At 45.7% G+C, this 27,180-nt stretch overlaps 1 protein-coding gene across 15 annotated transcripts in view; it reads right to left on the reverse strand.

Moving 5' to 3' along the window:
- NRCAM (neuronal cell adhesion molecule) overlaps positions 1–27,180 on the reverse strand; it is a 971,555-nt gene that overhangs the window by 410,703 nt on the left and 533,672 nt on the right. For 2 of the 15 annotated variants that reach the window (XM_085653086.1, XM_085653083.1), the window contains exon 1: positions 11,942–12,112. The exons of 12 other annotated variants lie outside the window; for them this stretch is intronic. The gene's annotated coding sequence lies outside the window, so the exon portion shown is untranslated. Of the gene's footprint in view, positions 1–11,941; positions 12,113–27,180 lie in introns of those variants that run through there. One more of the 15 variants, XM_085653094.1, reaches the window with a different exon arrangement.

Raw genomic sequence — 27,180 nt, forward strand, 5'->3', positions numbered from 1 at the left:
CCTGACTTCTCCAAGGAATTCATCATGCGATACTTCAGAGCATGGCACAGGAGAAGTCTTACTGCAGCTGAATGAGAAGGGCCTAGGGCAACTGGTAGCCTTCATTAGCAGGAGGTTACTTCCACTGGGACAGAGGTGGAGTTCCATTGGAAGAGACGTTTTTACTGTGGTCTGGGCACTGAAGAAGCTGAGACCATACCTGCTTGGGATTCATTTCCAGTTTCACACAGACCACAAGAACTCTTAGATGGCTCATGCAGATGAGGGCTGAAAATCCCAAACACTTGAGGAGGTCACTCTCCCTACAGGGAATATACTTTACGGTGGAGCATCACTCAGGAACTGACCATGCCAATGCTGATTTCTCTCCAGATTCTTACACCTTAGTGAAGAGAGCTCCGAAATGGTAGGGTAGCTCTCCCCACTTTCAGCTGCGGGGTGGGACACATGCTAGACCTGACAGCCTTAGGGTGGTCTTCCTCCAATTTTTTGCCTCCCTTCCTCAATTTTTTTGTACTTGTTTTGCTAGATTGGACTTTGTGCACTTTACCACTGCTAACCATAGCACAACTATAACCTTTGTTCTTTTCAGTAAATTTGTAGTTTTAACTTAAAGTATTATTGTATTACCCTGCATGGCACCAACCCCATGCTGCACACAGCTGAAGGCCATGTTTAGAGCGGGGTTGGCCACAGGGCCTGGCCTGGTCCAGCTCTATGTCCAGGCCCTGTGTCCAAGCTCTCGCATGTAGCCACCCCCACTCGAAAAGGTGCATCACGTGTGAATACCTTTTACAAACATCATCAGTAACTAGTTATGTTACAAGAAGGACCAATGTAATAAGGCAGCATCTTACATGTCGCTCAACATGCATTATTTATGTGATTCAGTGCCAACGGCAAAGCTGTAAAAAACAAAATGTAGGCCAAACAGTGAATGACCTCCGTACACGATTCAGGAACCACAAATCAGCAATAATTAATAAGAAAATTTACCAGCCTGTAGCCAATCATTTTAACCTTGTGGATCATTCACTATCAGATTTGAAGATTTTCCCCGTGGAAAGAGTATCATCATAAAATGTGTAGGGTTGGTTTAATTTTTCTATAATCTGAAGGAGGTGACTGGTATCTTTAACAAATGATGGAAGTTCTTGTACAATGGGCTGGAGGTGCAGGTCGACAAATAAAGATAGTCTCTCAGTGGCGGTGTCATTGCCAGAGATGACTGGACGGCCAGGATTGTTCATTTTGGGAATTTTGGCAAGCATATAAAATCTCCCAGGTCTTGGTTTGGGATGAACAAGTATATCTGCTGTTGTTTCATCAATAAGGTTTAAGCTCCTGTACCTTACAACCATGTTTTTAATTTCTTTGTTCAAGTCTTCAGTGGGATCAGTTACTAAAGGTTTGTAAGTGTTGGTATCCATTAGTTGTCTCATTCGTTCCTCAATATAATCACTTACTTTCATGGCAACCACTGCACCACCTTTATCTGCCGGTTTTATAATGACATCCATTCTCTGTTGAAGGAGGTGGAGAGCTTTTCTTTCTTCTCGGGTAATGTTATCAAAAATCCTTTTAGGTGTTGATTCCTTGATGAGTTTGTTGATGGATAAAATGTATGTATCAAGAACAGGATTTCTACCACATTGAGGAGTCCATGATTTAGGATGGCGGAACTTATTAATTGGATCTAGAAGGTAGCTTGGCAGACCAACATTAGAATTAATGTAAAAGAATTCTGCAAGTCTGCATCTTCTCTCGAAGGTTTTTAGGTCTCTCATCATGTTGGCCGTATTATTGTCCTTCGGTACAGGACAGAAATAGAGGCCTTTGCTTAAGAGGTTCAATTCACCTGGTGATAGGAGCCCTCCAGTCAAGTCAGTAACTGGGTTGGATGTCTGGAAGGGTTGTGGCTGGCTGATGCTATGCAGTCTTTTTTGTCTTATAAATCTTCTATTCTTTTTATGCTGTTTACTCACAGGGCTTACACTGACAAGAACATTTCCAAAAACAGAATGATTTATGAAGTGGTTAGTTGGAAGAGGAGGTATATGAAATCTTAGCATATCTCTTTTTACTTTTGCAGATTTCATTTCAATAGCAACCTCGAACATAATCCAACAAAAGTACTGTGTTTGCTATGGTTTGATGTCCCCGTTAGGAAAAACACAGAGCCGCCACTCAAGTCCAATTTCTGCGTATAATTATTTATTCACAGGACAACAAAAAACCTAACGCGTTTCGGAGATGCGCCGCACCTTGATCACGGGATATATATATATTTATATATATATAGAGAGAGATAGAGAGAGGGAGAGAGAGAGTTACCTTAAATATACTTAACTTGCTTGCTTAACTTAACTTGCTTGCTAAAGAAAGGCATGCATGGTAAAGGATGCCATTCAAAACTCCTTCAACTGGGGATTCTTAACGCTCGTCGCGTTTTCCCTGAGCTCAGGGCCCTTCCATCCTCCATCACTCAGCCTGCCCAGTTACCTGCTAACATGGAGCTAGCAGTTGTATATCTCAACACCCGGTCTCTTATCAGCCACCAACACGATATATACCACCTTTTGGACTCAGACCGCCCCGACATCCTGTTTCTAACCGAGACCTGGTTGAAAGAGGACTCCTCTCCTGACATCCTGGCAGCTATTCCTCCTGGCTATTACATTCTTCAAGCCAACCGTCCAGCTGGCAAATCCGGAGGTGGCGTAGCCGCTATTATTAAATTTCCTCTCAGATTCTCTTCCCTCTCTCTACTCACTATCCCCCAGGCCGACTGCCTGGTTATCAGACTCGAATCCTCGGTGTCCCCGCTCACCTGCGTTCTGGTTTACCGTCCTCCTCAACCCATGCCCAATTTCCTCCCCCTTTTTGGTGACCTTCTATCCCAGCTCACACTCAACAACTCCAAACTCCTGGTTTTAGGAGACTTCAATTACTGGCCGTCTGATCCACTTGAAAGCCCCCACTCTCTGGCTTTCACTGACTTACTAAGTAGCCTCAATGGCTGTCAGCACGTCCACATAGCGACCCACTCTAAAGGCCACACCCTAGATCAGGTCTGGACCTACAACCTCGACATTACAGCACTCACAATCCTCCCTTGCCCCTGGTCGGACCATTCCTTAATTTCTTTCCTTCTTTTGGTCCCCCCACCGCCCTCCCGTAGCCGTGGCGCTAGCCTCCTGGCTCGCAACTGGAATAAAGCCAACCTTGACCTTTTCCTTTCCTCCCTAACATCCTCCGTCCCACCCGGCTTAGGCCCCCCAGATTCCCAGGAAGCTGCTCTCGTCGATTGGTTGGAATCTGCCAGTAATATAGTCGCCCCTCTCAAGTCTATCCGAACCAAGCGTCCTCACGACGCTCACCGCTGGTTCTCCGATAGCCTCAAATCTCTTAAACTAGGACTTCGCCAAGCTGAGCGCCGCTGGCGTCGAAACTACGACCCCTTAGATAAAGCCCATTTCCTCAAACTATCTGGAGAATACAAACACGCAATCTCATCCGCAAAATCTATCTACTTTTCCACAAAAATTCTCAACTCTGTGAATAAATCCAAAGACATTTTTGCGATTGTGGAGGAACTCTCACACCCGGACAGAGTGACCATCAAACCCCTCCCTTCTCAGGCACTCTGTGACTCCCTTAACCAATTTTTCATTGACAAAATCAGTAAAATCAAAAACAGTATTTCCTCCTGCCCTCCAGCAATGTCTCCCTCAGGGGCTGCTCCCTTTTTTAACTCTCACTCCTTGTCACAGCTGCCTCCTATATCTGACGAAGTCTTCTTCCCCCTGCTTCATAAAGTCTCATACGGTTCCCCCACTGATTGCTGTCCCCCAGCAATTCTCCGGACTGCTTTTTTGTCCTGCCCTGGCCCCCCACTGGCCCTCTTGAATAACTCCCTGCTGCTCGGCGTGGTCCCCAGCCAATTCAAGAACGCCGAAGTTATCCCCATATTAAAAAAACCCAATGCCGACCCCACGGTCTTGGGCAACTTCCGCCCTATTTCTCTCCTGCCTTACCTAAGCAAGGTACTCGAGACGCACGTGACCACCGTCCTCAGTTCCTTCATCGAGGACTCCAACTTCTTAGACTCTCAGCAAGCTGGGTTTAGACCTGCCCACTCGACAGAGTCTGTCATCCTCTCTGTTATGGAGGAACTCCGTAGAGGCGCCGACTCCAACACCAGTCAAGCCCTGGTGCTTTTAGACCTGTCAGCAGCCTTCGACACGGTCGATCATTCCATCTTAGTCGACCGTGTCGAAGAGGCAGGCATTAGCGGGACGGCCCTTAATTGGGTTCGCTCCTTCCTTGCAGACCGCCATCAATCGGTCCGTCTCTCTCAGTTCACGGCAAACCAGACGAGAGTCACCTGCGGTGTCCCGCAGGGTTCTTCCCTGTCACCCCTTCTCTTCAACCTCTACCTCACCCCCCTGATCCGCTCCCTCCGCGGTAGGAATGTCACAGCATTTAATTATGCAGATGACATTCAGCTCGTCTTCAATCTCGACTCCTCGGACGAAGCGGCTCTAGATTTCCAGTCCACCCTCTGCCACATCAGTAACTGGATGGGCACACACCATCTCAAACTTAACCCCGACAAGACGGAGCTCGTTCTTGTCGGAGGCCCTTCCAATCCCTGGAATTCCACCTTCTGGCCCTCCTCCCTCGGCCCTCCCCCCCACCCTGCTGACAAAGTGAAAAGCCTCGGGTTTACATCTCCCACGACCTCTCAATGCAGCATCAGGTCAGTGCCACCGTGTCCTCCTGTTTCTTCCAGCTCCGGAAGATTCGTAAAATAGCCCACTTTTTGACCACTGAAGCCCTCACCTTGGTACTACTGGCATTAGTCATCTCCCGCATCGACTACGCCAACGCCCTATACGTTGGCATCCCCCAATATCAAATCAACAGACTACAACTTATTCAGAACCAAGCAGCTCGCCTTATCTATCACCAACCGAAACACCATCACGTCCGTCCCCTCCTCAAGGCCCTCCATTGGCTTCCTATTTCGGAGCGCTGCAAGTTTAAACTCGGTTGCCTAACCCATAAATCTCTGGCAGGCACCGGCCCTTCCTTCATTTCCTCCCTTCTGCACCCCTATACCCCCTCTAGGAATCTCCGCTCCTCTCATCTTGTGCTCCTTCAGACTCCCCGCTTCAAGCGCAAAAAACACGGCGGTCTTAGGTTCTCCTTTCTGGCACCCTCTTTCTGGAACTCTCTACCGCTGGAATTGAGACTTTCCTCCTCTTATCTTCACTTCAGGTCCCTCCTAAAAACCCACCTCTTTCTCGGTATCTATTCATAAATCTCTTTCTCCTTGCCTTTGCTTCTGCCTCTCGTTGATTAAAGTGAATAGCGCCAAGAAACCGTCCGGTGAATGTCGCGCTTTACAAATAATTTTTACATTACATTACATTACAAAGGATGCATGTTAAAGACTTTGAGTGTTACACACTGCATGGTAAAGGCTGTTCTTTGTTACCCTTTTACTGCTGCCAATGTAACACTCAGATATACTCTTCGGGTTTTAGCCCAGTTGATAAAAACTGAAACATAAATTAACCTTAAGCACGCGTGCATTGCAATCATTCTAGTAGCGGTACACCATGCAGTTTGCAACCTATTAGGAGGCAGTGTATGCGCATCTTATTTTCAACTAAAGCTATAGTCATGTTTTCTTAAACCATATTCATAACCCACTGTTTTGGAAAGCAAAAATACCCAGATCAATGCATGGCATCGAGGCAACACCCCAAGTAATCCCAACCATTGTAATGGGAAACAAGCATTGGCATAGCCAATAGGTCTCGCCTTTGGGACCTTATAAGTGTTTAGTTATGCAGCACAATATAAACAGGCCATGGGTGGGACAAAGAGTCAGGAGGAGCCCAAGACCAGGTCCCTCCACATCAGAAGCATCAATCAGAGTCAAGAATCTTGCCGCAGCTCCCAGAGAGCCAAAACCTGAAACATAGGCCAGAATCAAATAACAATAACCAGACTTACAACTACTACTGTGCATCTTATGATGCATAGCAAACACATATGTATAGAACAATTAAGCAGAGTGACTCTTTCATGGAATTGTGACCAGTTCCTTGATGAAAGGGGGAGGGCAAAATAAAACAGACGGTCTCAGAACTAAAGACGCACAATAACATTAAACTACAACTAATATTAATACAGCTGCTGCTACTATTAATATTACCAATAATACGAAGAAGTAACACGTATCGTTATTGCTGTTGTTGGTATTATTGTTACATGTGTAAATGATGGTCCCTAAAATGCTATTGATGCATTTTCTTCATGTTTTACAAGTATAAAAGCCTATAATGGAGAGACGGCTGGTGGTGGGTGGATAGGAGAGGGAGTGTAGATTCCTGGGCTGGAGAAAGGATTGGCTGGCAGGTTGAGGCACCCAGTTGGGTAGAGCATCTGCGAGTGGGAGCTGTGCAAGTCCTGTTTTGTTGGGATACATTGAATATTGAGCGGTGTGTGAGGGGGAGTTTTCAAGTCAGGGGTGTCTTTTCAACAGATGTTTTCCTCTCCTGTTCCATGTCCGAATCATCTTTTGTTTCCCTGACATTTGTGAACAATGTGCTCTTGGCAGATGGGCGAGCCATTTACATGGAATTCTGCCTTTTTATCTGCTCCTGGTTCGTCGGCACAGAGATAGATGTTTGAGTGTTTGTTTACAGTGCTGCGTGCGCAGGTTGATGACTGGCATTAATATCATGCGGGAAGCTCCAAGTGACGTGACTGTGTCAAACAAACGAAGTTAGGAATAAAGCGGCTTTGTAAGAGCCGGCCAGGCGCGGAATGGGCAGCGGGACACCTCTGACTTTAAAGGGGATGTCATTCTCCTCCACAGGTCCAGGTAGTGGGAACCCCCAGGAAGAGCAGACTCCATTATCAATGGGGCATGCCCGCTTGGCCGCTTTACTTGAATACAAACAGAGCTGGCTGGCTTGGGCAGTGTGAGGAGAGTTTCTAATTGGTGTCTAAAGGGAGCTTGTCACAGCCAAAGAGGGAGTAAAGGCAATGCGGTATAATTACTTTCCAAGCTTCAAAAAAATCTCAACATTCAGTGCAGCCTTTAATAATTTCGAGTATAGCTCTACAAGTTTAATGTTATAAATATTATGAAAGATGTTCTGAAAAATTGGTGGTAGCAGTAGACTTGGTTGATTCATCGCTAACTAAACTTCATTTTCAAACATGTTCATTCAGTTTATTTTAAATTTCCTCTGCTTGGCATGTGCTATGTGCCATCAAAAAACGTGCGCACGTACACTATTTTGGATAAAAAACATCGGGATGGGTATTGCAACGTATGAGTGTTTTATAATATAGAGAGCTCGGTAAGGAAATGCATGCGGCTTAAGGAGGGAGACGGGAGGTGGTGGGGGAAATGAAGACATGCTCAACAGGTTGAGGGAATAGGAGATAAAGAAAGGAGATGCGAGCTGGGAAGACAAAGAGGAACAGTTGGGGAGAAAAGTTGAGCAACACATTGGTAAGGTAATGGGTAAAAGGGGAGCAGGAACGTCACAGAAGAAGGCAAATTGATGATTTCTCCTCTTCCAATAAATACTCCACTGGTCTGCCGCGCGGTGCACATCTTACAGGGCAGCCATCTCTGTGGAAGCATGCTCACTCAGGGTACCGCCATTTTCCAAAGCACATTTCCCCTCGTAGAAGATGAAGGGAAACTGACAGTGTGTTTAACAAGCGTGAGGGAGCGTGGCGCGGCCCCGCGACAGCGAAAGAGCAGGCAAATGCACTCGTGCTTGTGCTGGCATCCGCCTTGCGGGAGCGAGCAACGGCGGTGCGAGAGCCATATGTTTTCAATTACTACGCGCGCCGCTTCTCACTCCCGCAAGGTGGATGCCAGCACAAGCACGAGTGTGCTTGAAAAGGAGCAGACCGATGGCTAAAGGCCCTCCTAGGGCAGCGCATGCGCGCCGCCTAGGCGAGAACTAAAAAGGCTTGTGTAATGGAGCAGGGCTTAACATTGTTCTAAGAAAGGTTAACAAATGTCAAAATTATATTTTGATTACCTGGAAATTGCATACTCTTTTTTTGAAAATATTTGTAAATGTCGATTTGCCATTAATACACACCGGATGAAAAAAACAATTCCACTTTGAAACATGTTTCACCTTTTTCAATGAATGTGAAAATAGAGTTTGCTGAGCAGTGGAATTATTGACATCCAAGCGCATCTCTCATAGAAGGTTCCTCTGGATTGGGAAAACACCCACAGACATTTGAGCAATGAAGTAGAAAGCAGACAGATTTCAGGTCATTTATTTTCTCTTCCTAGGGCTAAAATCAGCTCCATTTAATTTGTTTATTGTAAAATGTGCCTTATACAAGACTTTGGGCTGACAATAAAGGCGAGGAGCAGAAAGAATTGGTGCAGTGTCGGTCTACTGCATCAAAACCCTACCACTTTGCTTTCTCCAGTCTAAAAGAGCCCCAGGAGAGGCAGTCATAGATTTTACTGGCGATAATGCATAAATATCAGTAAGAGCTATGGGCAAATAACGCAAGCATCTCATGCGCTGATTAGAGATTTTGGAAGTTTCAACTGAGCGGCCAGGGAAATTCATTGTAAATTAGATGATCACACACAAATGTATGACTTTGTGCGTTGCCAAATACATTTGGCACTTCATTGGCCACATTCATCTGCTCATTGAAGATATGCCTGTGTGGTCTAGCGCTAATTGGTGCTAAAAGTGTGAGAATGGGAAGGTAAACCAACGTATTCAATTTTCAAACGTGTCGGAGTAAGGTAAGTGATTCTATGTAAAAGTACATTCAGTGTGGTGAAATGTTATAGTTGTAACAATAAATAGCAATCTGTAATAATCCATATCCCGAGGCGTGTGAAAAATAGATGAACAGCCCTTATTACAAGCTGCGAAATTTGGCTGTGGGTGTAAGGGGTGAGACGTCAGAATCAGAAAATCTGGCTGGTATACCTCCATCAAAATATGGTCATTTTAAGTTATTTTCTTTGGAATGGGGAATATCATGCAGACCTAGAAAGAGTGAGTCCAATGTTATGTTTTCCCCAGTACTAAAGCATAACAAACCCAAATCCACATCACTCTACCAGGGGCTTTGTTTTGACACATGGTCTGGTGGTGTGGCCGGTGGTGGGTGAGGGCCAGGAATAGAGCAGGATTAAAGGGAGGAGTTGAGGGGAGCTGTAGGAGAAGGGTGGGTAAGGGTCGGGCACGGTAGTTACCCGCAGACCCAGCAGCTCCTCTACCAGGTCCAGGTCTGGTGTTTGGAGGCTTTTATTCAATGGGCCAGTTATTTTTGGGAGCAGTAGTCCCGGGCCTGGAGATATCAGAAAACCTGTAATTGCCCATAAATGTATCCCCATGTGGACCTCGATATAAGGGCCAGGGCAATCAATGTACATGGATATAACAAATATTCACACAATCATCATATTATGGTAAAGGGCGTAAAAATCAATCTTTCCATCAGTGATTTTTTGCAAAGTGTCTGGTTTTCACCCTTTCCAATATTTGCTGACATTTGCAGTTTAAATTCATCTTTGGAAAGCTTTTCTGTGCATTGTGCGATAAAAAGTTCATAGCACAGAGGAATAAGTTTCCCTCTGATCGAGCCCAGACAAGATGGAAAAAGTTTCTACACATTTCTATGCATGTTTACCTTTGGCAGTTTTTATTTGCACAATCCACATGTATGCAGGATCATCCATTTTAGCTATTGCAGCATGATTTGTGGCAAAAGTCAAGATTTTGAAGCAAACGTGGGAAAGCATAAAATGTTGCAACCTTTACGAAAGGCCTGCCAGGTGCTTTTGTGGCGCATGGTGGAAAAGCTTCTGAGGGTGCGCACTATTTAATAAGCCACAAAACATCTAATTATTAAGAAATAGTGGCTGGTGTTCGTCCCCAAAGTTCTCCGACAGCCCTAGCCTCCTGGTGGCCCTGCTCCAAGAAGCTGCAGCGTTTCCACAGATATTCGCTAAAGTTGCAAAAAAACATTGAAACTTTGCACTCATCTGGCGACGAGGAGTTCACATATGTATGGGAGCTCAATGTACACAGATATTGAGAAAACTTGCAAGTTACAATCCCCTTTATACACAATCAGTGCTTGCATGAAACTGACCTTCCTTTCTCGTACAGAACGTGCACAACCACAGAGAAAGATGCTACTGAGTTTAGCTCACAATCGTGACGCTATGACCAACCCAGACCCACAACATCGAATCTTTACACAAATGCAATAACTTTACAATGATCAGAAACAAGCTAAAACCATGCAAACCAAATCATGATAGTACTGTGCATCCTATCCTGTTTCTATATTACCTGCCAATGACATTAGCAATATTTCAGGCAATACGAGGTTTATTAGCTAAGGTGCAGACGTTGGAATCAAGAGGGCCAGGCTATATCTAGACTTGTCATTTTACCATCCCTGTGAAACTTGCCAAAAGTTACATAGGCTCATAGTTCCTAGATTCTCATATTAAAAATGTAGCATGCACAGAAACGAATATTTTCTAGATATATGTTGTACACTAAAATTAATATGTTCTCAATCACAATAATGCTTCTAGTTAATGTGAACTGGTCAAGTATCCAAAATATAAGCCATAATCCCTCAGCAAATCAGTGCAGTAAGTACGCCCAACTATGAACACTTCTGCACTGGCAGGGAAAGCAAAGTTCGGTATTTGGTAGAAAATATGTCTCAATTGGTCACTCAAATAAGTCAAATAAATGCACATTAACAAAGACAACACGTTTGAAAACGCATCCAGGGTTGTACGTTCAAAAGCGGCCCCAATACTGGTCGAGACAAACCACATGTGAGCCTCTGTGTGAATTGTCGAAGAGATGAGAAAAGTCCTTGTACACAGCTCCAGGAGAACACAAGCACAGATGCCCACGCACAGCCAACGGGCACACCCTGAACTTTCAGTCGATGGTTTCAGATTAAAAGGCTTGTATTAATCCTGCTGCTGTTCTGTTCCTTTACAACCATTAAGTGCTGCTCCGTGGTGCGGGGGGGGGGGGGGGGGGGGGGGGCACAGACTGGGCCTTCAGCAGCACATCACTGCTCAGAGTGGGGAATGAAAACAGTCAGTCAGCGCAAGGGGGGGGGATGACATTGTGACTTCGCATCCTCTTTTCTAAACATATTATCATTCTTGAATACTAAGGGTGCGTTCTCTTCTGTGCGCAACATACGCAAGGTCTACTATTCAAGAAAGCTGAAAATCCAGGGAGAATATTTTTTCCAATTGCACAAAAACAGTTATGTGAAAAATAAAACAAATAAACATGCTTCTGTGCCGCAATACAGTTCCGTGTATCAAATCTGTTTGTTTATTCGCATGTTCGTGGCCACGTTCGTTCATTCTTGGAATGAAAGTAACTCATGCAATGGCTCAACACTAGAAACAACTTCTATAGCGCTTGTCGCCGGAGCTTCGCAGCTCTGTAAACGACAGGGCTGGTTACTGCCCAGTTCAGAGGCACTCATCAAAGGCTATGAGAAGGCAAGAGCGGGACCTCCGCCGCACAGGGGCCGCGCAGATCTGAGCAGCTCGCGCTCCGTTCTGTCGCCCATCGCGCTACGAGCAGGTGCGCACACGCGCGTGCACGCACCAGGTCCATATCACCGTAACGTAGGCAAGAGCTACGTACTCAACACACTGTAAACACGCTTTCCAGACACAATGACGCATTTAAATGCGTTTTGTAATGAGTAGGTTTTGTTCAGATAAGTACGTCATCCTAGTTCTACCATCATCTTGATAAATATTGAATCGGCTTTAAACTTTGGTGCGCAGTTCTTCTGAAACGATATTTAACATTGTTATGATAACGAGAGCAAGAAAACACCGTTAGCTCACCTCGGACACTGCAGCAAATGATACCTTGCAGAAGATGTTTTTCCGGTCCTCGGTAAGGTAACAAAAAGTGGGAGGCTGCCCGGCGGAGACCCGCGTGTAATCCTGCCGTCAAAACGGTCTGCTGCTCAGCCGCGCTGCTCCCTGGCAGTGCGCGATAACATGTCGAAAGGGGTTTGTTGCCAGCAGCCAATCACAGGCACGCTGGACCTCCCAGGCGTCAGTATGTGATCAGCACGGGCTTTGTGCCCTTACAAAGCGGTTAAACATTCCCACGCACATGTCTGTGGACTCGGCGCAGTCTGCTTAGCTGCTGCAACGTCTCCTCTTATAGCAATCGAACATGTAACATAAACAGTATTCAAAAACTCAAAATTCACGGCAATCCCTAGAACAGAATATATTTTAAGGGGAGCATACGGCAAAACCCCGAAACAAATTAAACTGACAGGAAATTATCCGCCAGCCTTTTCTATACAGCTCTTTCCCTCAAGCAAAATGACTCTGCGGCGTGACCTGGTTTTCTCAATTAATCGCCCTGCTTTCGTTTTTCGCCACACTGTCTGTGATGGAAATTGCAAGCCAACGTCCACGCCCTCAGCTAAACGTGCCTGGATATCCCATAGGAAAACAGTGCTTCATTTATTATTTTAGAACACTACTAATAGACCAGAAATACTTTGTACGGTTTGCAAAACAAGCCTAGAGAACATTTGCACCGACATACATGAGTTCAAGCTCGCACCACACTGTAATAAAATACATTGTAAACAAATAAAGCTTTTCAAAATCCATCGTATTTTCTAAAAACCCTTATCAAGAAATCTTAATATACCAGAATTGCCACTTTTTGAAAGAAAATCCGGAAACAAGTTTCAGTGTGATAAGAGGACAGCTGCATCTTACATCCCGAGTCGAGGCAGGCTGAATGCTCAAAGGCCACTGGAAATAAAACATGTTTGACCGACCAGCCAGTGTTCTGGGGGAGGGCACAGAGAATACAATACGCACCATAAAGATGAATGCGTTCTCCCACACAGTACATCCACAGGGGGGCCCTTCATGTGATGGCGGGAAGGAGTGCTTCCCAGTTCCCAAGGAGTGCCAGGGCAGGTCAGGACACACTTAGAGACAAAGGAAACCAGTTCTTGATGGAAACAAGAGCTTCATGTGTGCATTCGAGTACTGCTGATAAAACACTGTAAAGAATAATGCGATTTTTTTTTCAACTCACTGTTTACATTGTCAATCTTCTTTTTCTCAGACATCTGCTTCAGAGCGCGGGATGGGGGACGCAGTCAGACCAATGAGGGCCTTGCGACAAACCCCTACTGGGGGCGGAACCGAAAGTGGGCAGCAGCTAAGTCTGGGAAAACACTGGGCGCTGATCGGTCAGCTAGGTTTGAAGTGACCAATCAGCAGGGGGCACCCCAGGTGCCCCACAGGGTTATAAGGGCATGGGGACCAAAGAGAACATGTGCCTTCGCCATTGGCCCACTCACCCAAACCTCTAACGCGAGCGTCGCAGCCACAGATAGTGGATGGGCTCAGGCAGAGAGGACACCGGCGGGGACAGGAAAAGGAGTGCAATAGCCAAAGGTGGAGCTGCTCAAGTGTGTGCCCCTGGGATGCCTGGCAGCAACTGCGGGGGGGACACATCCAGCCATTGAATGCAAGAGGGCGAAAGGGCAAGGGGACACCAGAAACACCGTCAAGAAAAAATAAGAGGCTGGGAGCGATGAAACTGGAAGCTGAGGATTGGTTCACCACACAATTGCCCACACCCATATAAACTGCAACATTGGTTACGTTGTTGGGCGGCTAGCTTAAGGATAAAGAGAAACAGTTACTAGCAGAAGGCTTCATGGTAGGGTTTAAGATCCCATACCAAGGCTCCCTAACTCCTCATGTTAGCCAAAACCTGGTCAGTCAGGGACATTCCGGAAAAAAGTAGACAAGGAGGTCTGCATGAGGTGGGTCACTGACCCCTTTGCAGCACCCCATGCAGCAAATTTGTGGTGTCAACACTGGGTTGGTACACAACGAGGAGCCCGGTCAGTTTAGACTCATTCACCACCTGTTACATCCAGCCAGGTAGTCAGTCAATGATTGACTGGATGAGGACAGCTGTTTGGTGTCCTATGCCACCATAGTTGATGCCTTCGACCAGATCAGGACAAGTGGGAAAGGGTCCACGCTGGCTAAGGCTGACATCGTATTGGCATTCCACTTGCTACCTGTGCACACAGAAGGCTACCACTTGCTAGGTTCCAAACTGTGGGAAGAGTAGTACCACAATAGGTGCCTGCCGATGGGATGTGTGATCTCCTTTGCATACTTCAAGGCCTTTAGCAGCTTTCTGGAATGGGCCTAGGGGGAACGTCATCCAGCTGGGGGACAGATTCATTACCTGTATGATTTTTTGTTCTTTGGCAAACCAGACTCTGCTGAGTGTGTGGGTCTGTTCGGGCAGTTTGCGGCTTTGGCTGAAAAGCTAGGGGTGCCCCTGTCTTGGGAAAAGACAGAAGGCCCTACTAAAGAACTGTCCTTCCTGGGAATTGACTTAGACACCATACAAGGCCAGTGCAGACTGCCATCAACAAAGGTGGAGGACCTGAAGCACACAGTAAGGGTAGTGATAGGGAAGAAGAAAGCTACGCTGGGTGAAATTCAACAGCTTCTAGGCAAGCCTAACTTCGCCAACCGGGTGATACCAGCAGGGAGCCCGTTTTCCAGGTGACTGGAATGGTTAACAAAAGGGCTGACAAAGAGGCACCACAGGGTCAGACTGGCACACAGCGTAAAGGAGGATATGTGGCAATAGGCAGCTTTCCTAGCCTACTTCAATGGGACCCTGATCTGACAGGAACCCTGGATGCCGTCAGAGCGTCTGGAAGTGTTAACTGAAGCAGCTGGGAGCAACAGCTTCGGGCCGATTTAGGCCCAGCAGGGGTGGCAGCCCACCGGCTGGCAAATGGAGAAAGGGATCACCAAGAAGTTGAAGGTACTAGAACTCTTCCCAATTATTGTCGCCTTCTCTATATGGGAAGAAAGTATCTCCAACAAGCAGAGTACATTATGGGTAGACAATCACGCAGTGGTCCATACTTTGAATTTGGGGACGGCGCATTGCCCAATAGTGGTCCACTTGCTGAGGCATTTGGTAGGCTCCCAGTTTAGGGCAAATATTGTGGTCTGGGCCAGGCATATTCCTGGCACTGAAAATGCGGTAGCTGACGTGGTGTCTCTTTTTCAGTGGCAGAGATTCAGGGAGTTGGCGCCGCATGCGGACCTTGACGGGGCAGCGATACCACAAGAACTGTGGAACCTAGTAGACCTGACCTGAACATGCTGGTGAACAGTGCACTAGCTCCCAAGACAGCGACCATGTACCGTAAGTGCATGGAGACTTTTAAGGCTATAGCCCGTGCCAGTGGTGGCTGGTGAGATTTAAAAGTGGCAGCGTATTAAAAACTGTTCCAAAGTTGAAAAAGCAAGCATTCATTAAAATTTTTGGTATATATGCCGCAAACTTGGCCCAATGAAATTGGACTGAGGTACTCTGCAAGAGCACCAGTTAAATTACACAAGGACTGAGTCCTTTTTAGGCATAAAGAGATTAAGTGATTTGCAGAGAATCACAAGATGTTCAGCCGATGCCGGGGCTTGACCACAGTTCCCCAGTTACAAAAAAAGCACATTAACACAAAGAAAAAGAAAATTAAACACTTTTCTCTCACCCGCCTTTCAAGAGAAAATATATTTACTGTGGTGACCCTGGAGCTGGGTTTCCAAACTCTGTGTTTATATCCAAGCAGTGTTCATGAGCCGAACAAACCTGCGCTGATCTTTATTCTTTGTGAGAGGATTAGCTCAGCAGATTCTCATTTCCACTGACCTGGCCAGCCAATCCCAATGCTGCTCTTTAAAATAAAGAGCCCAAAGTTCTTTCAACAGTGTATGGGCAAAGCCTCGGCATTGTCCTGGGCAGAGCACCTCACCGCTCCTTCGGAGGAGGGGGGCTGCATCACTGTGCACTTGGCTCTCTTATACAGAGCCTGTTTAGAGGCTTCAAAGTGCGCATGTCTATTTGGCAAAGTCCAAGTACTTTCCCAGCCTGACATGCGCAGATTCTTGCAGCAGCCCCTGTCACTCTCTTGAGCTGTGCGAGTAGGAAAGCTACACTTCCTGTTCTACGTGACAGCAAAGTTGCAGTGCTGATTCGGCCTAAATAAATATGGGGTAGTTAATGTTGATATTTCATAGTGTTTGTTCAGGTCTCAGGTGGCAGGGCAATGCTGAAGCATTGCTGAAGAAGAAACCGCCGCTGACCGGTGCCCAAGGAGTTGGCAAAGTGTTCAATAGGGACGTGGAGGAATTTATTCTGTGGGCCTTTTCCAAAAACAAAACTAGATCTTAGGAGCAAAACCACCATAGCGTAGATTATTACTACGCAAAAGTAGAGGGCATCAGCGACCCAGCCAGTAGTTTCTACTGTAGGGCAGCCACGAAGGGATGGGGTGTATCCAACCAAGACAACAGGACAGGACACGCCCCATATGTTTCAGCTCCTTACAAAAGGTGTTCAAGCAGCTTCAAAGGATCTGCACACATAGGCATGAACTACTACTCTTTTGAGCGGCTTTCTACCTGGCATTCTTTGGGGCATACAGGGTCAGCAAATGTGTGCCCCGACCAGAATCAACCCTGGGTCGGCCTGCTTAAGAAGGAGTGACCTGCACATGGAGGACAGCGCCATGACCATAAATTTAGGTAGATCAAAAACAGACCATGAGGGCAGAGGCAAGCACACATGCCTGTATTGCCTATCGGGCATACAATGCTGCGCTGTTTGCTTCTGAAAGAACCCAGCCCAGGGCGAGCAGCCACTTTTCTGCCATGAGGACAACTCATACCTTAGCCGCTTTCAATATAACGATGGTTTTAGAATGGCCATGAGCACAGTAGGGCTCCCACTGAAAAAATTTGTGCCACATTCCTTTCGCATAGGTGCAGCTACGACAGCTGCAGTCAGTGGCCTGGATGCAAAGTGCATCAAACAGATAAGCTGGTGGGCATTGGGAGTCTTTCGGGACTATATTCGACCTAACTTAAACTAAGTTTTCTATCACAACAGATTCCCTTGGTCAGGCATGCAGGGCGTGGATCCTCGGGCACTTGTTTGTCACAAGGACACAGTGGTAGGTGGTTGCACCAAGGAATAATGAAGGATTGTAGATGCTCAACACGAAGGTCTCATGGATGGGGAAGCCAGGGATGCAATGAGAACACCTGCTGCCTATTGTTCAAGAAGCAATGAAGCACAAAGGGAAACCTGACACATTAGTGATGCATCTAGGAGGGAATGATTTGGCTGACCTGGGGCATAGGGATTTAATCAGGACCATGATAGTGGGTTTGGCAGCTGTTGCCAGACCCATCAGGCCAGCAGGGCTAGTAGGGTCTGAGATCATACCACGAGATGTATGGAGGGGGGCTTTGGATAACGCAGTGGTAGAAAGGTCAAGAAAGAAATTGAACATCACCATGTCCAGAGTGTACAAGGCTAATGAGTTGGGTTTCGGGAGACATGGCCTCATTAACCTTAGAACACAAGGATACTACAACCCAGACGGGGTACACTTGTCGTACATGGGTATAGGCCTGTTCTCCTCAACATTGGAGGGGGCTCTCGAGTTACTAGGCTTCAGCTAGGGACAGTCAGGAGGCAAGCAGGTGGGGGAGCTGCCTGAGGTCATTAAACCACAGGCAGCATGGCGGGGACAGCACAAAGGGATAGCAGAAGGAGCACAATAGGCAAAGGTGGAGCCGTTCTTGGGTTGCCTTATGGCAGGGGCATGGGGAGCAGGCTATGGGTCAGCATTGGGTCAGCATATGGCAGACACAGCACTTGCAGCCCGTGTCAGGCACGGGGGCCACCCACAACACTTGGCAAGCCATGGGCTACTGCAATGATGTTTCCAGTTCTAGGCAAAAGGTCACCATGGTATTTGGCTGTCAACCAAACCTTTCTATTGTATTACAATTTCTTTTCTCTGACATGAGTAAATAAACGCACAACTGTGAGTACACTCATAGATAAAAACCACTAGCCTCATTTAGGCTTTGGAGGACTGGTGGAGACACCACCTCCAACCAATGGCAGCTGCTGTCAATGAAAAGTTGTGGGGCAGTGCAGGGGAAAATAAGGAAAAAAAAAAAGAAAAGAGCACTTACCTGCAGCTGCCGGCTTCTGCCGGTCGACCCCTCGGTGCTCTTCTGCTCCTGGGCTGGAGCGCACTGCACAGGCTCCCAGACGCCACTACGCCAATCCAGACGCTGCTCTCATGCTTGTAACACCATTACCAAGCATGAGAGAAGTTCCAGGATTGGTCTGAGCGGGCTGGTTTGGTGCTCGCTCAGGGAGCCGGTGCCTGTTCTCCACTCAGCTGTGCAACACAGATTGGGTTGGAGATATCTAAGCGAACATGTTGGATTAGCCACATTAAGACGGCCAGCCAAACTGGCATGTACACTAGTAGTGCTCACCACTCCTCTTCCCTGCTGCTGTCTGTCAGGCTGCTCAGTGAAAAATACTATTATGATAAAAAAAATATTATTATTATTTTTCCCTTCTTTGCATGTGCTGGCTCTCAGCAGAGGGGTGACGCTCCTCCGCCCTAATGGAGGAGCTGCCACTGCCTCCCCCACCTCCGCTGTTGCTGTTCCACCATACTTAAACGTATCCATGGTGTCATTCAGGGTCGGACTGGGATGAAAAATAGGCCCAGGCACCAAAATAAGAGTGGCCAATTTACAGAACCACATAACTAAACAAGTGGCCCACATTTGCAAATCAGGCCAGTTTTGAAATTGCAAAAACATGCTGTATGGGTATTTTGCAAGGTATTTGAGACTGCATGCATTTGTGTTTGCTGAAGACAAACTTTGTTAATATCAGCTAAAGCACCAGTAAAACCGGCCTACCTAGCCATAAAACAGGCCCACAAACTATAAAAAAAACTGGCCCACACACTGATCTGTGATACCGGCTCATCTGTCACAGCCTAATTGGCCCAGTACGCCAGTCCGACCCTGGTGTCATCAACCATTTTTCACCAGACTTCTCCCAATGCCATAACAGGAGGAGACTGCCATCCAGATGGGAACACACGGTGGACATAGGGTCAGAAGGCCAGCCCAAAAGAGTGTGGCCCAACAGCACAATGGCAGCTGACCACTGAGTGCTGGTCAGTGTTTCCGAAAGCAGAGAGAGCTGTGTCTCAGCTATTGTAAATTCAGCCCTTTATCCTGCCTCGATATGATACTGGGTACAGAATAGAGGTTAAAAAGGCTCCAGTGCTAAGTTCTGTTCCTAGATTTTCAAAGGTGTAGAGAGGTAAGTGCTGGCACCCTAGGCTACAGGTAGGGGAATACTGGCTATCAAGGATGTGGGAAAAAGCCAGAAATGTCAAGAAGTGACTAAGTGGCTTATGCATTATTGCTGGGGAATGGGGGTTAGTGGAGAGGGCAGAACTTTGATGCAAAGGAATGAAGGCCAAGAGGGGACTGGAGTGAAGGGAAAAGAACGAAGGACATGATATAGCCACACGCCTGTCAGCAGCACAATCCGATGATTAAGGCTTTCACTGATAGTACAAAACCACAGTCATGGAAAATCATAACACTAACAGAAGTCCTAACACATTAACTAGAGACCCTGTGCTGCTTTCTGATGCTTTAATGCTTATAAAACAACCAGGACCAATGAGGAAACAACATGTGGACAATGATGCTGTAGTGTCAGCGGACACAGACCCTCTTAGCTTAGGGCAGACTAATTCTAACTGTCTCAACTAGCCTATGTTACAGCCTTTACATTTATTTCCAGTCACTCACCCAGGGTTTGCAGAAGGAGAAACTGGAAGCCATGGAATCGGCTCAGGCAAGGGATTAAGATGTATACAGATGAGAGAAAATGTCTGCTTATTCTTTCAAGCCACCACCTGAAGGCGTGCAGCAACTACTCAGCTGTTGAGAGAAGCTCTAATGCAACACACAGATGTTGTAGTAGGTGTGTGCTGGGGAACAATTTACAGAGTTACATAATATACTTACTCAGGGTTTTTTTATGTCTCCTAGTCCATCACTGGTTCATAGGACAGCAGGAGCATTTGGCTTGGAGTGGGTTTATACAAAGTATCATCAGGGTCTCCAGGTCGTTTTAAAAGGTGATGTCTCGACTTGCTCCCTGCGTTCTCGTGTCCACCACCAGGGGGCTGAACTGTGGGACTCTCCAGTCTCATAATAAGCTACTGGACCCTCACGTTCATGTATATACTGACTTTCAGCCATTTGGAAATTAACATCCATTCCCAATCCATGCCGGGTTTTGTGGAAGCCAACCTGCTCATGCCTGAAACTCCATTACCTAGAATTCCCTGCTCACTGCTTCATCTCCACCCCTACAGGCCAAGGATGGGTGGCGGAATTCAGCTTACCTGTGGCTGGCTGCTGCTAGCCTGCTCCCACCTGATGCATGTGATTACTGTGATCTCTTTTAAGGCCCCGCTCCCTTCAGTCCAGGGTTGGTAATTGTAGCCGAGTTCCGGTGAGACTGATCCTTGTTTCCTGAGTTTTTGATAATTCTTGATTTCTGAGCTATAGTTAATCCTTGTTCCTTGATTCCTGAGCTACAGCTATTCCTTGTGCCTGAATTAGCACTGCCTGCAGTGCTACATTGCTTCCTGAGTTCCTGAGCTATAGTTATTCTTTGTTCCTGTTCCTGAGCTTCAGCTATTTCTTGTTCCTGGCTTGCACTGCTTGCAGTGCTCTATTAACTCCTTGTTTCCTGACCTGTAACTCTTTCCTTTTTTCCTGAACTAGCACTGCCTGCAGTGCTACCTTATTTCCTGACCTATAGTAATTTCCTGTTCCTGAACTAGCACTGCCTGCAGTGCTACCTTGACTCCTGACCTATAGTAATTTCCTGTTCCTGAACTAGCACTGCCTGCAGTGCTACCTTGACTCCTGAGCTTTTGCTCAATTCTTGTTCTTGCTCCAGCACAGCCTTCAGTGCTACTTTGTTTTTTTATACTCCTAATTCAATACTATTCTTGTATCCCCTTGTAGCCTCCCCTTCTGTATACCCTTTCCCAGTTGCTGCTTTTCTTCCCATTTTCTTGTTTCCAGTTCCTAGTTTACTGTCTTTCTATTCCTGCTGTCCTGCTTCTATTACCTTGTATGTTTGGTACTTGCTTTCTGCCAAGTGCACCCTGTGATTTCCTTCCTTTCCTGTTAAGCACTCCTCCTTGCTAGCCCTTTGTCTATTGTGCTTGTGCTTAGTTCTACCCCCTTGCTGTTACTGCCTTGCGTGTTCCTGTTTGATCGCCAGGATCCATGGGCACAGCTGACTACCTAGGTGGTGTTTCTTGTTCACTGTGAGTATTGTCTTTGAGTTACATTTATAACATCACCATTGATATCAGCTCCACAGACCCTGCCTTTGAATGTATATCCTATATGTGGGCATTTGCAGTAAGTATCTGTAACAGCAATTGTGGGAGAGTAACTTACTGAGCTTCAGTCTTACCGTGTGGAGCTCCCGAGTGCTTTACTCCACATTCCCTTTATTGTTAATGTTGTTTTATAAATAAGTGTATTGCACATCCGTCCTGGGTGTAGTGATTCTGAATGCTGGACCGCCTCATGAGTGCCTGTCCTTTCTGAGTCTTAGCCATCTTGTTCACTTGTACAGGCTTCCCCTTTGGATCCCTTTTTCTTCTCTGACTTCCTATGTGATCCTGGGCAGCGCTGTACTACTCTTTCTGTGTACGTTTTCTACCCATTTCCCAGTCCTTGTCCAAGTCCCTGACTGTGTTCCTGACATAGTCCCAGACAGTCCCTAACAGCTGATGAGAAGAGTGTGCCAGCAGATGTCGAGGATTAGCTGCTCTAGAGTGAGGGGATTGGATGGGGAGTATTGTGTCAGCTCTTTCTAAGTCTCATGTTTGGGGGTGGCAAGGGTGAGATTTGTTCTATATTATATTGGCCAATGATATGTGCAGTGCATAATCATGTGTTTGATGTAGGTACTTCAGTATGCCACCAGCATAAAATAAGCCATTGGAATATTGCCAATTCTAATTCGTTTTACAGGTCTTCAGAAGCCCCACTGTTGCAGATTGGCAGACATATCATGAAATGGTCTTCAGCTTTGCTGAATTGGGTAGAATGTACTTCTTAAATATATTAACATAAGGCTTGGCAAAGCCAATGGGTCCTGAACAGGTATGGTAAAAAGCACAATACTTGTGCAAATGCTGTTTAGCACTGTCATAAAACAACAAAGAATGCAAAGAAGTGGCCACTGTTAGTGGTCGCGTCATTATGTCACTATGCCTATGCGTGCTTACACAGTGACACAGGCTCAACTTTTCTTTTCTTTTTATTGACTGATTAGGATGGCAGGTGTCACTTAGACTGATCATTAAAAAAATAAATTTTAAGTGAGTAAACACACTTCTGTTGAGGGCAGGCACTTTTGCTGCCTGGTTCCCCCCTTCCACCCCCCCCCCCCCCAAAAGAATGTAGTTAAAAAATATAACCATGGTGGTGGACGGGAAAAGGAGAGGAAAGAAAGACAGCAACAAGTAATGAGCAGGGGACACATTAAAAATGTATCTGGGGAAGGAGGGTACAACCGGGGGTGGGGGAGATAGGAACACAGAGCACTTGGGGGGTTTGGGAAGAAGCGCACGGGGGCAGGGGCAGAATCACACTGGAGAGGAAAGTTCAACATAGAGAGTACGCTGGTGAGGGAAAAAGCAAAATAGAAAGAGGGCTGGAAAACACATACAGTCTGGTGGAGTGCTTAACCGAGAAAAAAAAGTACTCCAAAAGTGAGAAGTGGAACAACACAAGTCAGCTTGTCAAAAGGATGTAAATAGGCTGAGCCCGGGGGGTTAGGGAATCACAAGGTGGACAATGACAGCCATTGAATAAGAAGCAAGGAAAGAAGAGTAAGTTCTTAGTAAACCTAAAATAAGTCTTTTGCAACTAGGCTGCTTGTGCTGTCGGGTCGGCATGACCTAAAAAGGCCAAGAACCTTTCCTAACTTGATTAACTCCTCCAACTGTATTGTTTTGCCTATACTTCTGTGTGTTAACAGAAAAGGACAATGTTGTAACTTTCATTTAAGGAACTCAATTTCTAACTACTAGGATCACCCTAGTTCTTAAAATAAGCACTATGTGCTAGTCCTATTGCAAAAGTAATACTTGCTGCTAAGGTGCTAGGGACAGTTCTGTGTAGCAACACCCAATCATTTGTTCACTTTTAGAAGTCAGTGACCATTCAGTAGGTTTGGCCATACATCATTTTTCAAATCAGAGTAGTAGAATTTACGTGACATAAAGAGCATAGTAAAAACCAACCGGTCTGCCTTGGCAAGCTGGCCAGACAGTTACATTTATTTTTATTGGAAAATATGCTGTAAATAAATAAATAAAACATGATGCCACTTAAAAGTGATAGCTATGTGCTTGAAATACAAATTATTTTAATAATAGTTTAACAATAAGATATAAATCACATATAAATGTAATAGAACAGAACAATTGCTCTCTAGCAGGCAGATGTTTTAGAGTGGTATAGAAACCCTTTTTCGTTTTAATGCCCATCAAAGGAACATGTGAGTGTTACTGGCAAAAAACAAAAGATACTGTAACCTGAAGACGTAGTTTAAAAATATGTAAGAAAGGCTAACAAAATAAAGACTGAATAGTAAAAAAAAAAGTTTGAAAAGTATTGGCCCACCAGCCCCGGAACTGAATTACGCTTTTCCCTTGGTTGATCTGCACAAGTGATCCGACAAAATGCCAACACTCACAGTGGAAGAGAGCCAATCACTGAAACGGGCTGACCCTTTGCCCCATGATGTCTGAGGAGGTGGGAAGAAGACAAAATGTGAATGACAGCTAAGACCAATGGATGAAGAGAGTGGAGCCAAAGTCCCTATATTGCATATTTTTGCTTGATGACGTTTTTTTGATTACATGAGCCTGGTACATCAAGAAGCTGCCTCCGGGCCAGAGAGGCTCGGTTATGAATTATTGTACATAGGTGTAAATGAGACATTACCAAACCGTCTACAGAAGTGGTTCCCAAACTTTTGACTCCTGAGGACCCCACTGAGTCACCACTGGAAGTCGGGGACCCCCAAGCAATTTGTATAATTTAAATTTCAAACGTTAAAACAGTAATTCGAAAACAATAAACACATGTGTGCACACAAAACAAATACTCGAATAACTAGCTGGCACATGCATCAACAATGCCATTTGCGATTCCTTATTAGCGAAAAATAAGGATTCGCTAATAAGGAATAGCAAAAGGCTATGCAAGTAGAAATCGCTTACAAAATAGCGATTTCTAAACATTCCTTAATTGCGACTCGCAAATTGCGAGTCGCAATTAAGGAATACCTCCGCATTCATTCCTATGTGCCTAGAGGCCCATAGGAATGAATGGGAAGACTTTCTCAAATTGCGATTCTCAATTAGAGGTTCGCAAATTGCTCATGCAATTTCAAGGGTGCCAGGGTGTCAAAAGGACACCCTGTTGCACCCCTGAAATCTGCATATGAGTACATCTTGCACACATACATGCCCCAAGGGCATGTGTGTGTGTAAAATGGAAATCTCAAATTGAGATTCCTTAAATGCAATTGCAATTTAAGTAATCGCAATTTAGAGATTACTTAAATTGCGATTTTTGCATTTGGGATGATGCATCCCAAATGCAAAAATACCGGTTGCAAAGGGGCAGATTCTGAGAATCTGCCCGTTTGTGACCGGTTTTTGCTTTGATGCATGTGGGCCTAAGGATTTTAGGGGCATATTTACAAACCCCTACCACCATGGAAACATCACTTTTTGCAACGTTCGCGTGTCGATGAGGGCTTTGCCTTATTTACAAGGCAGCGGTAAGCCACTTAACATGGCTTAACACTGCCATGTAAATAAGGCCCTCTTTCGCGCAATGCTTAGCGTGAAAGGGGTGGGTAGTGGGTTTTGCAGTGGGCGTTCCACCGCAAAACCCATTGATTTTGATGCTGCCCCCTATTCACAGGGGCAGCGTAAATCGAAGGCAGTGCCAAAATTAACACCAGGGAAAAACAGGTCTTAACTTGGCAAAACGAGGAGAAATGCTTTATTTCTCCTCATTTTTGCTTTTTCCATGTGTGCTGCCTTGTGCAGCACACATGGAAAAAGCAAAACGCCTTGCATTGTTTATGTTCAGGAAGGTGACCCTTCCTGCACATAATCATTAAAAAAAATGGCATTTTGTAACTTCCATGTGTGCTGCATTAAGCAGCACACATACAAGTGACAAAACCCCATTTCAAGATTGTTTATGTGCAGGAAGGGGGGACCTTCCTTTACATAAACAATCTTCCCCTGCACGCAGACACCCTTGCACTGTGTTGCAAGGGTGCCTGCATTGGCGCTACACTGCTAAGTGTAGCACCAGCACAGGGCGATATGTAGGGCTGCACTATATTCTTGTAAATATGGTGCAGCCCTGCATTTCTGAAGTGGCGGCGCGTGTCGTTAAGCCACAGAGGCAAACGACACGCTCCACCACTTCTTTTGTAAATATCCCCCTTAGTATTTTATATTTGAAAGAATTTGCAAAAAACTAAAATTTTAATGGGAAGGTTGGTGCTGCATCTCTGTGACTAACTTTTAAATGGCTGGTTTTATTTCGCAGTACGAGGCTCCTACTCCTGCCACGGCCAGACTGGAAACCCAAAGCAGCCCTGGCAAATGTTTTCAGACCAGTCCCCATACGGTGCACACCAAGTGCATTGAGTGTGCCTGACCACTACAAAGGGGGCTTTGGGAGGCTCCGTCTACCCCAAAGAAATTTAGGAAACAATGGTGCAGTCTATAACAAGTTTATCACTTTACATCACACACATATAGAGACAATTAATCATAAGTGTAAATCAGTGTATAGAATATGTTACATAAGGCAAAGGGGACTACAAGGTGTAGGATTCACATGTCATTTATACTGGTAGGCATTTTTAAAGAGTGCTTGGTCTGGAGAAGCACAAAAAACTCGGGATTCAGAACATAAGACAGTGGTTAGCATTGAGTTTAACAATAAAAATGTATTTCCACCCTGATAAACCTTTTTAGCAGCATCGGGATAATGAAAGACGGGGAAAAAACATAAGTTACTAACTTGTACCATGCAGTTTGCAAACAGCTCTTTGATGACAGTTTATAGGTCACTGTGCTAGATTACGGTTGTCACTTATGTACTGCACAGTAACAAAATAATCTTTGTGACAAAAGCAGTAACCCACTCGTCTATGCACATAAAATAATGTTATTTAAAATGCATGGTACACGTTCTTTGCAATAGGCATATTAACCCTCTGTGCTACATTAGATAACTCAAAGCTGCCACAGGACAAAACTCTCATCTCTCTCCAGCAGGTACATTAATCACTGGTGTTATCTTGACACTTTTATTGTTGCTGGAAAACTGCTAATTATACAAGTGCAGTGCTTTTTAAACTGCTGCCTGCGGACCCCCTGGGAAAGTGTCAGGGACCCCTGGGGGTCCCCGGACCACAGTTTGGGAAACACAGGGTATGCAAAATCAAGCTGCTGGGCTCCCTATTTCAGCACCTCTGTTTGCGGAGTCCATCCTCGAAGAAGTACACTGGCTTCCTATTCAGACCAGATGTTTTGTTTCCTCTGTGCAAACCTGCACAGTTACTACCCCTTACACAGCCTCAGAGCAGCTCAATTCGTCCCTTTACTGCCCCAGCTTTTCCCAGATCCTGAACGAGGGTCGTCTTTCCTCAGTTATGGCTCGCACAGTCGTTGCGCATCAAATTGACATCATTAGAAAAACGATTTTTTTGTTCCACTATTGTTTTGCCTCACTGTAAATGTAATTTTTTTAGTGCCAGGAGACCCAGGGGTGTGAAAGTGCTTTATACATATATTTAACATAACGGCACGATGAGTTCTCTTCGCGTCTGAATTGAGACTAAGGCACTGAGTATGAGTGACTTGATAACTCTAACAGGGCCGGTAACAAAATCCGGGGAACTCGACCCTGAAGAAACGATCTCCTTGGTAATTCCTCATTACTTAGAGGATTTTTGGGGTCCAGCTCAGAATCCCTGTTGATTCTGTAACACCAGAGTTAATAAGACC

The sequence above is a fragment of the Triturus cristatus genome, chromosome 4_1 (genome assembly GCF_964204655.1).
Source record: "Triturus cristatus chromosome 4_1, aTriCri1.1, whole genome shotgun sequence".
Taxonomy (NCBI): domain Eukaryota; kingdom Metazoa; phylum Chordata; class Amphibia; order Caudata; family Salamandridae; genus Triturus; species Triturus cristatus.